Source organism: Oppia nitens, unplaced genomic scaffold, assembly GCF_028296485.1.
Source record: "Oppia nitens isolate AA-2021 unplaced genomic scaffold, nextdenovo-longstitch-racon4-pilon3 scaffold19_pilon_pilon_pilon, whole genome shotgun sequence".
NCBI classification, from domain to species: domain Eukaryota; kingdom Metazoa; phylum Arthropoda; class Arachnida; order Sarcoptiformes; family Oppiidae; genus Oppia; species Oppia nitens.
In genome coordinates, this window is record NW_026533198.1 from 1 (window position 1) to 18,363 (window position 18,363).

The following is an 18,363-nucleotide window of genomic DNA, read 5'->3' on the forward strand; positions in this document are numbered from 1 at the left end:
CATCAAATACAAATCCATTATGTATTGAGCTATACTATAGGATTTATAAATTAGTGTTGTATTAGATTAATCGGAAAACTTTTTATTAATCATCAAATACAATTCGATCATGTTTTGAGCTATACTATAGGATTTATAAATTAGTGTTGTATTAGAATAATCGGAAAACTTTTTATTAATCATCAAATACAAATCCATTATGTATTGAGCTATACTATAGGATTTATAAATTAGTGTTGTATTAGAATAATCGGAAAACTTTTTTTATTAATCATCAAATACAACTATAGGATTTATAAATTATGTATTGAGCTATACTATATAGGATTTATAAATTAGTGTTGTATTAGTAATCGGAAAACTTTTTATTAATCATCAAATACAAGATCATGTATTGAGCTATACTATAGGATTTATAAATTAGTGTTGTATTAGAATAATCGGAAAACTTTTTATTAATCATCAAATACAAATCCATTATGTATTGAGCTATACTATAGGATTTATAAATTAGTGTTGTATTAGATTAATCGGAAAACTTTTTATTAATCATCAAATACAATTCGATCATGTATTGAGCTATACTATAGGATTTATAAATTAGTGTTGTATTAGAATAATCGGAAAACTTTTTATTAATCATCAAATACAATTCGATCATGTATTGAGCTATACTATAGGATTTATAAATTAGTGTTGTATTAGAATAATCGGAAAACTTTTTATTAATCATCAAATACAATTCGATCATGTTTTGAGCTATACTATAGGATTTATAAATTAGTGTTGTATTAGAATAATCGGAAAACTTTTTATTAATCATCAAATACAAATCCATTATGTATTGAGCTATACTATAGGATTTATAAATTAGTGTTGTATTAGAATTAATCGGAAAACTTTTTATTAATCATCAAATACAATTCGATCATGTATTGAGCTATACTATAGGATTTATAAATTAGTGTTGTATTAGAATAATCGGAAAACTTTTTATTAATCATCAAATACAATTCGATCATGTATTGAGCTATACTATAGGATTTATAAATTAGTGTTGTATTAGAATAATCGGAAAACTTTTTATTAATCATCAAATACAAATCCATCATGTATTGAGCTATACTATAGGATTTATAAATTAGTGTTGTATTAGAATAATCGGAAAACTTTTTATTAATCATCAAATACATCATGTATTGAGCTATACTATAGGATTTATAAATTAGTGTTGTATTAGAATAATCGGAAAACTTTTTATTAATCATCAAATACAATTCGATATGTATTGAGTAGGATTTATAAATTAGTGTTGTATTAGAATAATCGGAAAACTTTTTATTAATCATCAAATACAAATCCATTATGTATTGAGCTATACTATAGGATTTATAAATTAGTGTTGTATTAGATTAATCGGAAAACTTTTTATTAATCATCAAATACAATTCGATCATGCTATACTATAGGATTTATAAATTAGTGTTGTATTAGAATAATCGGAAAACTTTTTATTAATCATCAAATACAAATCCATTATGTATTGAGCTATACTATAGGATTTATAAATTAGTGTTGTATTAGAATAATCGGAAAACTTTTTATTAATCATCAAATACAAATCCATTATGTATTGAGCTATACTATAGTATTAGATTTATAAATTAGTGTTGTATTAGAATAATCGGAAAACTTTTTATTAATCATCAAATACAATCCATTATGTATTGAGCTATACTATAGGATTTATAAATTAGTGTTGTATTAGAATAATCGGAAAACTTTTTATTAATCATCAAATACAATTCGATCATGTATTGAGCTATACTATAGGATTTATAAATTAGTGTTGTATTAGATTAATCGGAAAACTTTTTATTAATCATCAAATACAAATCCATTATGTATTGAGCTATACTATAGGATTTATAAATTAGTGTTGTATTAGAATAATCGGAAAACTTTTTATTAATCATCAAATACAAATCCATTATGTATTGAGCTATACTATAGGATTTATAAATTAGTGTTGTATTAGAATAATCGGAAAACTTTTTATTAATCATCAAATACAAATCCATTATGTATTGAGCTATACTATAGGATTTATAAATTAGTGTTGTATTAGATTAATCGGACTTTTTATTAATCATCAAATACAATTCGATCATGTTGAGCTATACTATAGATTTATAAATTAGTGTTGTATTAGAATAATCGGAAAACTTTTTATTAATCATCAAATACAATTCGATCATGTATTGAGCTATACTATAGGATTTATAAATTAGTGTTGTATTAGAATAATCGGAAAACTTTTTATTAATCATCAAATACAATTCGATCATGTATTGAGCTATACTATAGGATTTATAAATTAGTGTTGTATTAGAATAATCGGAAAACTTTTTATTAATCATCAAATACAATTCGATCATGTATTGAGCTATACTATAGGATTTATAAATTAGTGTTGTATTAGAATAATCGGAAAACTTTTTATTAATCATCAAATACAATTCGATCATGTATTGAGCTATACTATAGGATTTATAAATTAGTGTTGTATTAGAATAATCGGAAAACTTTTTATTAATCATCAAATACAATTCGATCATGTATTGAGCTATACTATAGGATTTATAAATTAGTGTTGTATTAGAATAATCGGAAAACTTTTTATTAATCATCAAATACAATTCGATCATGTATTGAGCTATACTATAGGATTTATAAATTAGTGTTGTATTAGAATAATCGGAAAACTTTTTATTAATCATCAAATACAATTCGATCATGTTTTGAGCTATACTATAGGATTTATAAATTAGTGTTGTATTAGAATAATCGGAAAACTTTTTATTAATCATCAAATACAAATCCATTATGTATTGAGCTATACTATAGGATTTATAAATTAGTGTTGTATTAGAATAATCGGAAAACTTTTTATTAATCATCAAATACAATTCGATCATGTATTGAGCTATACTATAGGATTTATAAATTAGTGTTGTATTAGAATAATCGGAAAACTTTTTATTAATCATCAAATACAATTCGATCATGTATTGAGCTATACTATAGGATTTATAAATTAGTGTTGTATTAGAATAATCGGAAAACTTTTTATTAATCATCAAATACAAATCGATCATGTATTGAGCTATACTATAGGATTTATAAATTAGTGTTGTATTAGAATAATCGGAAAACTTTTTATTAATCATCAAATACAAATCCATTATGTATTGAGCTATACTATAGGATTTATAAATTAGTGTATTGTATTAGAATAATCGGAAAACTTTTTATTAATCATCAAATACAATTCCATCATGTATTGAGCTATACTATAGGATTTATAAATTAGTGTTGTATTAGAATAATCGGAAAACTTTTTATTAATCATCAAATACAAATCCATTATGTATTGAGCTATACTATAGGATTTATAAATTAGTGTTGTATTAGATTAATCGGAAAACTTTTTATTAATCATCAAATACAATCATCATTGAGCTATACTATAGGATTTATAAATTAGTGTTGTATTAGAATAATCGGAAAACTTTTTATTAATCATCAAATACAAATCCATTATGTATTGAGCTATACTATAGGATTTATAAATTAGTGTTGTATTAGAATAATCGGAAAACTTTTTATTAATCATCAAATACAATTCGATCATGTATTGAGCTATACTATAGGATTTATAAATTAGTGTTGTATTAGAATAATCGGAAAACTTTTTATTAATCATCAAATACAAATCCATTATGTATTGAGCTATACTATAGGATTTATAAATTAGTGTTGTATTAGATTAATCGGAAAACTTTTTATTAATCATCAAATACAAATCCATCATGTATTGAGCTATACTATAGGATTTATAAATTAGTGTTGTATTAGATTAATCGGAAAACTTTTTATTAATCATCAAATACAAATCCATTATGTATTGAGCTATACTATAGGATTTATAAATTAGTGTTGTATTAGAATAATCGGAAAACTTTTTATTAATCATCAAATACAAATCCATTATGTATTGAGCTATACTATAGGATTTATAAATTAGTGTTGTATTAGATTAATCGGAAAACTTTTTATTAATCATCAAATACAATTCGATCATGTTTTGAGCTATACTATAGGATTTATAAATTAGTGTTGTATTAGAATAATCGGAAAACTTTTTATTAATCATCAAATACAAATCCATTATGTATTGAGCTATACTATAGGATTTATAAATTAGTGTTGTATTAGATTAATCGGAAAACTTTTTATTAATCATCAAAACTTTTACTATAGGATTTATAAATTAGTGTTGTATTATAATCTTTTTATTAATCATCAAATACAATTCGATCATGTATTGAGCTATACTATAGGATTTATAAATTAGTGTTGTATTAGAATAATCGGAAAACTTTTTATTAATCATCAAATACAAATCCATTATGTATTGAGCTATACTATAGGATTTATAAATTAGTGTTGTATTAGATTAATCGGAAAACTTTTTATTAATCATCAAATACAATTCGATCATGTATTGAGCTATACTATAGGATTTATAAATTAGTGTTGTATTAGAATAATCGGAAAACTTTTTATTAATCATCAAATACAAATCCATTATGTATTGAGCTATACTATAGGATTTATAAATTAGTGTTGTATTAGAATAATCGGAAAACTTTTTATTAATCATCAAATACAATCGATCATGTATTGAGCTATACTATAGGATTTATAAATTAGTGTTGTATTAGATTAATCGGAAAACTTTTTATTAATCATCAAATACAATTCGATATGTTTTGAGCTATACTATAAGATTTATAAATTAGTGTTGTATTAGAATAATCGGAAAACTTTTTATTAATCATCAAATACAAATCCATTATGTATTGAGCTATACTATAGGATTTATAAATTAGTGTTGTATTAGAAAAATCGGAAAACTTTTTATTAATCATCAAATACAAATCCATTATGTATTGAGCTATACTATAGGATTTATAAATTAGTGTTGTATTAGAATAATCGGAAAACTTTTTATTAATAATCAAATACAATTCGATCATGTATTGAGCTATACTATATGATTTATAAATTAGTGTTGTATTAGAATAATCGGAAAACTTTTTATTAATCATCAAATACAAATCCATTATGTATTGAGCTATACTATAGGATTTATAAATTAGTGTTGTATTAGATTAATCGGAAAACTTTTTATTAATCATCAAATACAATTCGATCATGTATTGAGCTATACTATASGATTTATAAATTAGTGTTGTATTAGAATAATCGGAAAACTTTTTATTAATCATCAAATACAAATCCATTATGTATTGAGCTATACTATAGGATTTATAAATTAGTGTTGTATTAGAATAATCGGAAAACTTTTTATTAATCATCAAATACAATTCCATCATGTATTGAGCTATACTATAGGATTTATAAATTAGTGTTGTATTAGAATAATCGGAAAACTTTTTATTAATCATCAAATACAAATCATTATGTATTGAGCTATACTATAGGATTTATAAATTAGTGTTGTATTAGATTAATCGGAAAACTTTTTATTAATCATCAAATACAAATCATCATGTATTGAGCTATACTATAGGATTTATAAATTAGTGTTGTATTAGAAAACTTTTTATTAATCATTAGTGTTGTATTAGAATAATCGGAAAACTTTTTATTAATCATCAAATACAAATCCATTATGTATTGAGCTATACTATAGGATTTATAAATTAGTGTTGTATTAGAATAATCGGAAAACTTTTTATTAATCATCAAATACAAATCCATTATGTATTGAGCTATACTATAGGATTTATAAATTAGTGTTGTATTAGATTAATCGGAAAACTTTTTATTAATCATCAAATACAATTCGATCATGTTTTGAGCTATACTATAGGATTTATAAATTAGTGTTGTATTAGAATAATCGGAAAACTTTTTATTAATCATCAAATACAATCGATCATTGAGCTATACTATAGGATTTATAAATTAGTGTTGTATTAGAATAATCGGAAAACTTTTTATTAATCATCAAATACAAATCCATTATGTATTGAGCTATACTATAGGATTTATAAATTAGTGTTGTAAATTAGTGTTGTATTAGAATAATCGGAAAACTTTTTATTAATCATCAAATACAATTCGATCATGTTTTGAGCTATACTATAGGATTTATAAATTAGTGTTGTATTAGAATAATCGGAAAACTTTTTATTAATCATCAAATACAAATCCATTATGTATTGAGCTATACTATAGGATTTATAAATTAGTGTTGTATTAGATTAATCGGAAAACTTTTTATTAATCATCAAATACAATTCGATCATGTTTTGAGCTATACTATAGGATTTATAAATTAGTGTTGTATTAGAATAATCGGAAAACTTTTTATTAATCATCAAATACAATTCGATCATGTTTTGAGCTATACTATAGGATTTATAAATTAGTGTTGTATTAGAATAATCGGAAAACTTTTTATTAATCATCAAATACAATTCGAATATGTATTGAGCTATACTATAGGATTTATAAATTAGTGTTGTATTAGAATAATCGGAAAACTTTTTATTAATCATCAAATACAAATCCATTATGTATTGAGCTATACTATAGGATTTATAAATTAGTGTTGTATTAGATTAATCGGAAAACTTTTTATTAATCATCAAATACAAATCCATCATGTATTGAGCTATACTATAGGATTTATAAATTAGTGTTGTATTAGAATAATCGGAAAACTTTTTATTAATCATCAAATACAAATCCATTATGTATTGAGCTATACTATAGGATTTATAAATTAGTGTTGTATTAGATTAATCGGAAAACTTTTTATTAATCATCAAATACAAATCCATTATGTATTGAGCTATACTATAGGATTTATAAATTAGTGTTGTATTAGATTAATCGGAAAACTTTTTATTAATCATCAAATACAATTCGATCATGTTTTGAGCTATACTATAGGATTTATAAATTAGTGTTGTATTAGAATAATCGGAAAACTTTTTATTAATCATCAAATACAAATCCATTATGTATTGAGCTATACTATAGGATTTATAAATTAGTGTTGTATTAGAATAATCGGAAAACTTTTTATTAATCATCAAATACAATTCGATCATGTATTGAGCTATACTATAGGATTTATAAATTAGTGTTGTATTAGAATAATCGGAAAACTTTTTATTAATCATCAAATACAAATCCATTATGTATTGAGCTATACTATAGGATTTATAAATTAGTGTTGTATTAGATTAATCGGAAAACTTTTTATTAATCATCAAATACAAATCCATCATGTATTGAGCTATACTATAGGATTTATAAATTAGTGTTGTATTAGAATAATCGGAAAACTTTTTATTAATCATCAAATACAAATCCATTATGTATTGAGCTATACTATAGGATTTATAAATTAGTGTTGTATTAGATTAATCGGAAAACTTTTTATTAATCATCAAATACAAATCCATYATGTATTGAGCTATACTATAGGATTTATAAATTAGTGTTGTATTAGATTAATCGGAAAACTTTTTATTAATCATCAAATACAAATACATTATGTATTGAGCTATACTATAGGATTTATAAATTAGTGTTGTATTAGATTAATCGGAAAACTTTTTATTAATCATCAAATACAATTCGATATGTTTTGAGCTATACTATAAGATTTATAAATTAGTGTTGTATTAGAATAATCGGAAAACTTTTTATTAATCATCAAATACAAATCCATTATGTATTGAGCTATACTATAGGATTTATAAATTAGTGTTGTATTAGATTAATACTTTTTATTAATCATCAAATAGTCGATCATGTTTTGAGCTATACTATAGGATTTATAAATTAGTGTTGTATTAGAATAATCGGAAAACTTTTTATTAATCATCAAATACAATTCGATCATGTATTGAGCTATACTATAGGATTTATAAATTAGTGTTGTATTAGAATAATCGGAAAACTTTTTATTAATCATCAAATACAATTCGATCATGTTTTGAGCTATACTATAGGATTTATAAATTAGTGTTGTATTAGAATAATCGGAAAACTTTTTATTAATCATCAAATACAAATCCATTATGTATTGAGCTATACTATAGGATTTATAAATTAGTGTTGTATTAGATTAATCGGAAAACTTTTTATTAATCATCAAATACAATTCGATCATGTTTTGAGCTATACTATAGGATTTATAAATTAGTGTTGTATTAGAATAATCGGAAAACTTTTTATTAATCATCAAATACAATTCGATCATGTTTTGAGCTATACTATAGGATTTATAAATTAGTGTTGTATTAGAATAATCGGAAAACTTTTTATTAATCATCAAATACAATTCGATCATGTATTGAGCTATACTATAGGATTTATAAATTAGTGTTGTATTAGAATAATCGGAAAACTTTTTATTAATCATCAAATACAAATCCATTATGTATTGAGCTATACTATAGGATTTATAAATTAGTGTTGTATTAGATTAATCGGAAAACTTTTATTAATCATCAAATACAATTCGATCATGTTTTGAGCTATACTATAGGATTTATAAATTAGTGTTGTATTAGAATAATCGGAAAACTTTTTATTAATCATCAAATACAATTCGATCATGTATTGAGCTATACTATAGGATTTATAAATTAGTGTTGTATTAGAATAATCGGAAAACTTTTTATTAATCATCAAATACAATTCGATCATGTATTGAGCTATACTATAGGATTTATAAATTAGTGTTGTATTAGAATAATCGGAAAACTTTTTATTAATCATCAAATACAATTCGATCATGTATTGAGCTATACTATAGGATTTATAAATTAGTGTTGTATTAGAATAATCGGAAAACTTTTTATTAATCATCAAATACAATTCGATCATGTTTTGAGCTATACTATAGGATTTATAAATTAGTGTTGTATTAGAATAATCGGAAAACTTTTTATTAATCATCAAATACAATTCGATCATGTATTGAGCTATACTATAGGATTTATAAATTAGTGTTGTATTAGAATAATCGGAAAACTTTTTATTAATCATCAAATACAATTCGATCATGTATTGAGCTATACTATAGGATTTATAAATTAGTGTTGTATTAGAATAATCGGAAAACTTTTTATTAATCATCAAATACAAATCCATTATGTATTGAGCTATACTATAGGATTTATAAATTAGTGTTGTATTAGAATAATCGGAAAACTTTTTATTAATCATCAAATACAATAATCGGATCCATTATGTATTGAGCTATACTATAGGATTTATAAATTAGTGTTGTATTAGAATAATCGGAAAACTTTTTATTAATCATCAAATACAAATCCATTATGTATTGAGCTATACTATAGGATTTATAAATTAGTGTTGTATTAGATTAATCGGAAAACTTTTTATTAATCATCAAATACAATTCTATACTATAGGATTTATAAATTATGTATTGAGCTATACTATAGCTATTTATTTATAAATTAGTGTTGTATTAGAATAATCGGAAAACTTTTTATTAATCATCAAATACAATTCGATCATGTTTTGAGCTATACTATAGGATTTATAAATTAGTGTTGTATTAGAATAATCGGAAAACTTTTTATTAATCATCAAATACAAATCCATTATGTATTGAGCTATACTATAGGATTTATAAATTAGTGTTGTATTAGAATAATCGGAAAACTTTTTATTAATCATCAAATACAAATCCATATGTATTGAGCTATACTATAGGATTTATAAATTAGTATGTTCGATCATGTATTGAGCTATACTATAGGATTTATAAATTATTACTGTTGTATTAGAATAATCGGAAAACTTTTTATTAATCATCAAATACAATTCGATCATGTATTGAGCTATACTATAGGATTTATAAATTAGTGTTGTATTAGAWTAATCGGAAAACTTTTTATTAATCATCAAATACAATTCGATATGTTTTGAGCTATACTATAGGATTTATAAATTAGTGTTGTATTAGAATAATCGGAAAACTTTTTATTAATCATCAAATACAATTCGATCATGTTTGAGCTATACTATAGGATTTATAAATTAGTGTTGTATTAGAATAATCGGAAAACTTTTTATTAATCATCAAATACAAATCCATTATGTATTGAGCTATACTATAGGATTTATAAATTAGTGTTGTATTAGATTAATCGGAAAACTTTTTATTAATCATCAAATACAATTCGATCATGTTTTGAGCTATACTATAGGATTTATAAATTAGTGTTGTATTAGAATAATCGGAAAACTTTTTATTAATCATCAAATACAAATCGATCATGTATTGAGCTATACTATAGGATTTATAAATTAGTGTTGTATTAGAATAATCGGAAAACTTTTTATTAATCATCAAATACAATTCGATCATGTATTGAGCTATACTATAGGATTTATAAATTAGTGTTGTATTAGAATAATCGGAAAACTTTTTATTAATCATCAAATACAAATCATCATGTATTGAGCTATACTATGATTTATAAATTAGTGTTGTATTGAGCTTTTTATTATATCAAATATGTATTGAGCTATTTATAGGATTTATAAATTAGTGTTGTATTAGATTAATCGGAAAACTTTTTATTAATCATCAAATACAAATCCATCATGTATTGAGCTATACTATAGGATTTATAAATTAGTGTTGTATTAGATTAATCGGAAAACTTTTTATTAATCATCAAATACAATTCGATCATGTATTGAGCTATACTATAGGATTTATAAATTAGTGTTGTATTAGAATAATCGGAAAACTTTTTATTAATCATCAAATACAATTCGATCATGTATTGAGCTATACTATAGGATTTATAAATTAGTGTTGTATTAGAATAATCGGAAAACTTTTTATTAATCATCAAATACAACGATCAATTGAGCTATACTATAGGATTTATAAATTAGTGTTGTATTAGAATAATCGGAAAACTTTTTATTAATCATCAAATACAAATATTATGTATTGAGCTATACTATAGGATTTATAAATTAGTGTTGTATTAGAATAATCGGAAAACTTTTTATTAATCATCAAATACAATCCATCATGTATTGAGCTATACTATAGGATTTATAAATTAGTGTTGTATTAGAATAATCGGAAAACTTTTTATTAATCATCAAATACAAATCCATTATGTATTGAGCTATACTATAGGATTTATAAATTAGTGTTGTATTAGAATAATCGGAAAACTTTTTATTAATCATCAAATACAAATCCATTATGTATTGAGCTATACTATAGGATTTATAAATTAGTGTTGTATTAGATTAATCGGAAAACTTTTTATTAATCATCAAATACAAATCGATCATGTATTGAGCTATACTATAGGATTTATAAATTAGTGTTGTATTAGAATAATCGGAAAACTTTTTATTAATCATCAAATACAAATCCATTATGTATTGAGCTATACTATAGGATTTATAAATTAGTGTTGTATTAGAATAATCGGAAAACTTTTTATTAATCATCAAATACAATTCGATCATGTATTGAGCTATACTATAGGATTTATAAATTAGTGTTGTATTAGAATAATCGGAAAACTTTTTATTAATCATCAAATACAATTCGATATGTATTGAGCTATACTATAGGATTTATAAATTAGTGTTGTATTAGAATAATCGGAAAACTTTTTATTAATCATCAAATACAATTCGATCATGTTTTGAGCTATACTATAGGATTTATAAATTAGTGTTGTATTAGAATAATCGGAAAACTTTTTATTAATCATCAAATACAATTCGATCATGTATTGAGCTATACTATAGGATTTATAAATTAGTGTTGTATTAGAATAATCGGAAAACTTTTTATTAATCATCAAATACAAATCCATTATGTATTGAGCTATACTATAGGATTTATAAATTAGTGTTGTATTAGATTAATCGGAAAACTTTTTATTAATCATCAAATACAATTCGATCATGTTTTGAGCTATACTATAGGATTTATAAATTAGTGTTGTATTAGAATAATCGGAAAACTTTTTATTAATCATCAAATACAATTCGATCATGTTTTGAGCTATACTATAGGATTTATAAATTAGTGTTGTATTAGAATAATCGGAAAACTTTTTATTAATCATCAAATACAATTCGATCATGTATTGAGCTATACTATAGGATTTATAAATTAGTGTTGTATTAGAATAATCGGAAAACTTTTTATTAATCATCAAATACAAATCCATTATGTATTGAGCTATACTATAGGATTTATAAATTAGTGTTGTATTAGATTAATCGGAAAACTTTTTATTAATCATCAAATACAATTCGATCATGTTTTGAGCTATACTATAGGATTTATAAATTAGTGTTGTATTAGAATAATCGGAAAACTTTTTATTAATCATCAAATACAATTCGATCATGTATTGAGCTATACTATAGGATTTATAAATTAGTGTTGTATTAGAATAATCGGAAAACTTTTTATTAATCATCAAATCATCATTATGTATTGAGCTATACTATAGGATTTATAAATTAGTGTTGTATTAGATAATCGGAAAACTTTTTATTAATCATCAAATACAATCGATCATGTTTTGAGCTATACTATAGGATTTATAAATTAGTGTTGTATTAGAATAATCGGAAAACTTTTTATTAATCATCAAATACAATTCGATCATGTATTGAGCTATACTATAGGATTTATAAATTAGTGTTGTATTAGATTAATCGGAAAACTTTTTATTAATCATCAAATACAATTCGATCATGTTTTGAGCTATACTATAGGATTTATAAATTAGTGTTGTATTAGAATAATCGGAAAACTTTTTATTAATCATCAAATACAATTCGATCATGTATTGAGCTATACTATAGGATTTATAAATTAGTGTTGTATTAGAATAATCGGAAAACTTTTTATTAATCATCAAATACAATTCGATCATGTTTTGAGCTATACTATAGGATTTATAAATTAGTGTTGTATTAGAATAATCGGAAAACTTTTTATTAATCATCAAATACAATTCGATCATGTTTTGAGCTATACTATAGGATTTATAAATTAGTGTTGTATTAGAATAATCGGAAAACTTTTTATTAATCATCAAATACAAATCCATTATGTATTGAGCTATACTATAGGATTTATAAATTAGTGTTGTATTAGATAATCGGAAAACTTTTTATTAATCATCAAATACAAATCCATCATGTATTGAGCTATACTATAGGATTTATAAATTAGTGTTGTATTAGATTAATCGGAAAACTTTTTATTAATCATCAAATACAAATCCATTATGTATTGAGCTATACTATAGGATTTATAAATTAGTGTTGTATTAGAATAATCGGAAAACTTTTTATTAATCATCAAATACAAATCCATTATGTATTGAGCTATACTATAGGATTTATAAATTAGTGTTGTATTAGAATAATCGGAAAACTTTTTATTAATCATCAAATACAATTCGATCATGTATTGAGCTATACTATAGGATTTATAAATTAGTGTTGTATTAGAATAATCGGAAAACTTTTTATTAATCATCAAATACAATTCGATCATGTATTGAGCTATACTATAGGATTTATAAATTAGTGTTGTATTAGAATAATCGGAAAACTTTTTATTAATCATCAAATACAATCATCATGTTTTGAGCTATACTATAGGATTTATAAATTAGTGTTGTATTAGAATAATCGGAAAACTTTTTATTAATCATCAAATACAATTCGATCATGTATTGAGCTATACTATAGGATTTATAAATTAGTGTTGTATTAGAATAATCGGAAAACTTTTTATTAATCATCAAATACAATTCGATCATGTTTTGAGCTATACTATAGGATTTATAAATTAGTGTTGTATTAGAATAATCGGAAAACTTTTTATTAATCATCAAATACAAATCCATTATGTATTGAGCTATACTATAGGATTTATAAATTAGTGTTGTATTAGATTAATCGGAAAACTTTTTATTAATCATCAAATACAATTCGATTATGTATTGAGCTATACTATAGGATTTATAAATTAGTGTTGTATTAGAATAATCGGAAAACTTTTTATTAATCATCAAATACAATTCCATTATGTATTGAGCTATACTATACAAATCCATTATGTATTGAGCTATACTATAGGATTTATAAATTAGTGTTGTATTAGAATAATCGGAAAACTTTTTATTAATCATCAAATACAATTCGATTTATAAAATTAGTGTTGTATTAGAATAATCGGAAAACTTTTTATTAATCATCAAATACAATTCGATCATGTATTGAGCTATACTATAGGATTTATAAATTAGTGTTGTATTAGAATAATCGGAAAACTTTTTATTAATCATCAAAACTTTTTATTAATCATCAAATACAAAATTCGATCATGTATTGAGCTATACTATAGGATTTATAAATTAGTGTTGTATTAGAATAATCGGAAAACTTTTTATTAATCATCAAATACAATTCGATCATGTATTGAGCTATACTATAGGATTTATAAATTAGTGTTGTATTAGAATAATCGGAAAACTTTTTATTAATCATCAAATACAATTCATTATGAGCTATACTATAGGATTTATAAATGTATTAATCGGAAAACTTTTTATTAATCATCAAATACAAATTCATCATGTATTGAGCTATATTAGTGTTGTATTAGATTAATCGGAAAACTTTTTATTAATCATCAAATACTATATGTATTGAGCTATTTATAAATTAGTGTTGTATTAGATTAATCGGAAAACTTTTTATTAATCATCAAATACAAAAATGTATTGAGCTATACTATAGGATTTATAAATTAGTGTTGTATTAGAATAATCGGAAAACTTTTTATTAATCATCAAATACAAATCCATTATGTATTGAGCTATACTATAGGATTTATAAATTAGTGTTGTATTAGAATAATCGGAAAACTTTTTATTAATCATCAAATACAATTCGATCATGTATTGAGCTATACTATAGGATTTATAAATTAGTGTTGTATTAGAATAATCGGAAAACTTTTTATTAATCATCAAATACAAATCCATTATGTATTGAGCTATACTATAGGATTTATAAATTAGTGTTGTATTAGATTAATCGGAAAACTTTTTATTAATCATCAAATACAATTCGATCATGTTTTGAGCTATACTATAGGATTTATAAATTAGTGTTGTATTAGAATAATCGGAAAACTTTTTATTAATCATCAAATACAATTCGATCATGTATTGAGCTATACTATAGGATTTATAAATTAGTGTTGTATTAGAATAATCGGAAAACTTTTTATTAATCATCAAATACAAATCCATATGTATTGAGCTATACTATAGATTTATAAATTAGTGTTGTATTAGATTAATCGGAAAACTTTTTATTAATCATCAAATACAAATCCATTATGTATTGAGCTATACTATAGGATTTATAAATTAGTGTTGTATTAGAATAATCGGAAAACTTTTTATTAATCATCAAATACAAATCCATTATGTATTGAGCTATACTATAGGATTTATAAATTAGTGTTGTATTAGATTAATCGGAAAACTTTTTATTAATCATCAAATACAATTCGATCATGTATTGAGCTATACTATAGGATTTATAAATTAGTGTTGTATTAGAATAATCGGAAAACTTTTTATTAATCATCAAATACAATTCGATCATGTATTGAGCTATACTATAGAAAACTTTTTATTAATCATCAAATACAATTCGATCATGTATTGAGCTATACTATAGGATTTATAAATTAGTGTTGTATTAGAATAATCGGAAAACTTTTTATTAATCATCAAATACAATTCGATCATGTTTTGAGCTATACTATAGGATTTATAAATTAGTGTTGTATTAGAATAATCGGAAAACTTTTTATTAATCATCAAATACAAATCCATTATGTATTGAGCTATACTATAGGATTTATAAATTAGTGTTGTATTAGATTAATCGGAAAACTTTTTATTAATCATCAAATACAATTCGATCATGTTTTGAGCTATACTATAGGATTTATAAATTAGTGTTGTATTAGAATAATCGGAAAACTTTTTATTAATCATCAAATACAAATCGATTATGTATTGAGCTATACTATAGGATTTATAAATTAGTGTTGTATTAGATTAATCGGAAAACTTTTTATTAATCATCAAATACAATTCGATCATGTTTTGAGCTATACTATAGGATTTATAAATTAGTGTTGTATTAGAATAATCGGAAAACTTTTTATTAATCATCAAATACAATTCGATCATGTTTTGAGCTATACTATAGGATTTATAAATTAGTGTTGTATTAGAATAATCGGAAAACTTTTTATTAATCATCAAATACAATTCGATCATGTATTGAGCTATACTATAGGATTTATAAATTAGTGTTGTATTAGAATAATCGGAAAACTTTTTATTAATCATCAAATACAATTCGATCATGTATTGAGCTATACTATAGGATTTATAAATTAGTGTTGTATTAGAATAATCGGAAAACTTTTTATTAATCATCAAATACAATTCGATCATGTATTGAGCTATACTATAGGATTTATAAATTAGTGTTGTATTAGAATAATCGGAAAACTTTTTATTAATCATCAAATACAATTCGATCATGTTTTGAGCTATACTATAGGATTTATAAATTAGTGTTGTATTAGAATAATCGGAAAACTTTTTATTAATCATCAAATACAATTCGATCATGTTTTGAGCTATACTATAGGATTTATAAATTAGTGTTGTATTAGAATAATCGGAAAACTTTTTATTAATCATCAAATATCCATTATGTATTGAGCTATACTATAGTAGATCATGTATTGAGCTATACTATAKGATTTATAAATTAGTGTTGTATTAGAATAATCGGAAAACTTTTTATTAATCATCAAATACAAATCCATTATGTATTGAGCTATACTATAGGATTTATAAATTAGTGTTGTATTAGATTAATCGGAAAACTTTTTATTAATCATCAAATACAAATCCATTATGTATTGAGCTATACTATAGGATTTATAAATTAGTGTTGTATTAGATTAATCGGAAAACTTTTTATTAATCATCAAATACAAATCCATTATGTATTGAGCTATACTATAGGATTTATAAATTAGTGTTGTATTAGAATAATCGGAAAACTTTTTATTAATCATCAAATACAAATCCATTATGTATTGAGCTATACTATAGGATTTATAAATTAGTGTTGTATTTAGAATAATCGGAAAACTTTTTATTAATCATCAAATACAAATCCATTATGTATTGAGCTATACTATAGGATTTATAAATTAGTGTTGTATTAGATTAATCGGAAAACTTTTTATTAATCATCAAATACAATTCGATCATGTTTTGAGCTATACTATAGGATTTATAAATTAGTGTTGTATTAGAATAATCGGAAAACTTTTTATTAATCATCAAATACAAATCCATTATGTATTGAGCTATACTATAGGATTTATAAATTAGTGTTGTATTAGATTAATCGGAAAACTTTTTATTAATCATCAAATACAATTCGATCATGTTTTGAGCTATACTATAGGATTTATAAATTAGTGTTGTATTAGAATAATCGGAAAACTTTTTATTAATCATCAAATACAATTCGATCATGTTTTGAGCTATACTATAGGATTTATAAATTAGTGTTGTATTAGAATAATCGGAAAACTTTTTATTAATCATCAAATACAATTCGATCATGTTTGAGCTATACTATAGGATTTATAAATTAGTGTTGTATTAGATTAATCGGAAAACTTTTTATTAATCATCAAATACAATTCGATCATGTTTTGAGCTATACTATAGGATTTATAAATTAGTGTTGTATTAGAATAATCGGAAAACTTTTTATTAATCATCAAATACAATTCGATCATGTATTGAGCTATACTATAGGATTTATAAATTAGTGTTGTATTAGAATAATCGGAAAACTTTTTATTAATCATCAAATACAATTCGATCATGTTTGAGCTATACTATAGGATTTATAAATTAGTGTTGTATTAGAATAATCGGAAAACTTTTTATTAATCATCAAATACAATTCGATCATGTTTTGAGCTATACTATAGGATTTATAAATTAGTGTTGTATTAGAATAATCGGAAAACTTTTTATTAATCATCAAATACAATTCGATCATGTATTGAGCTATACT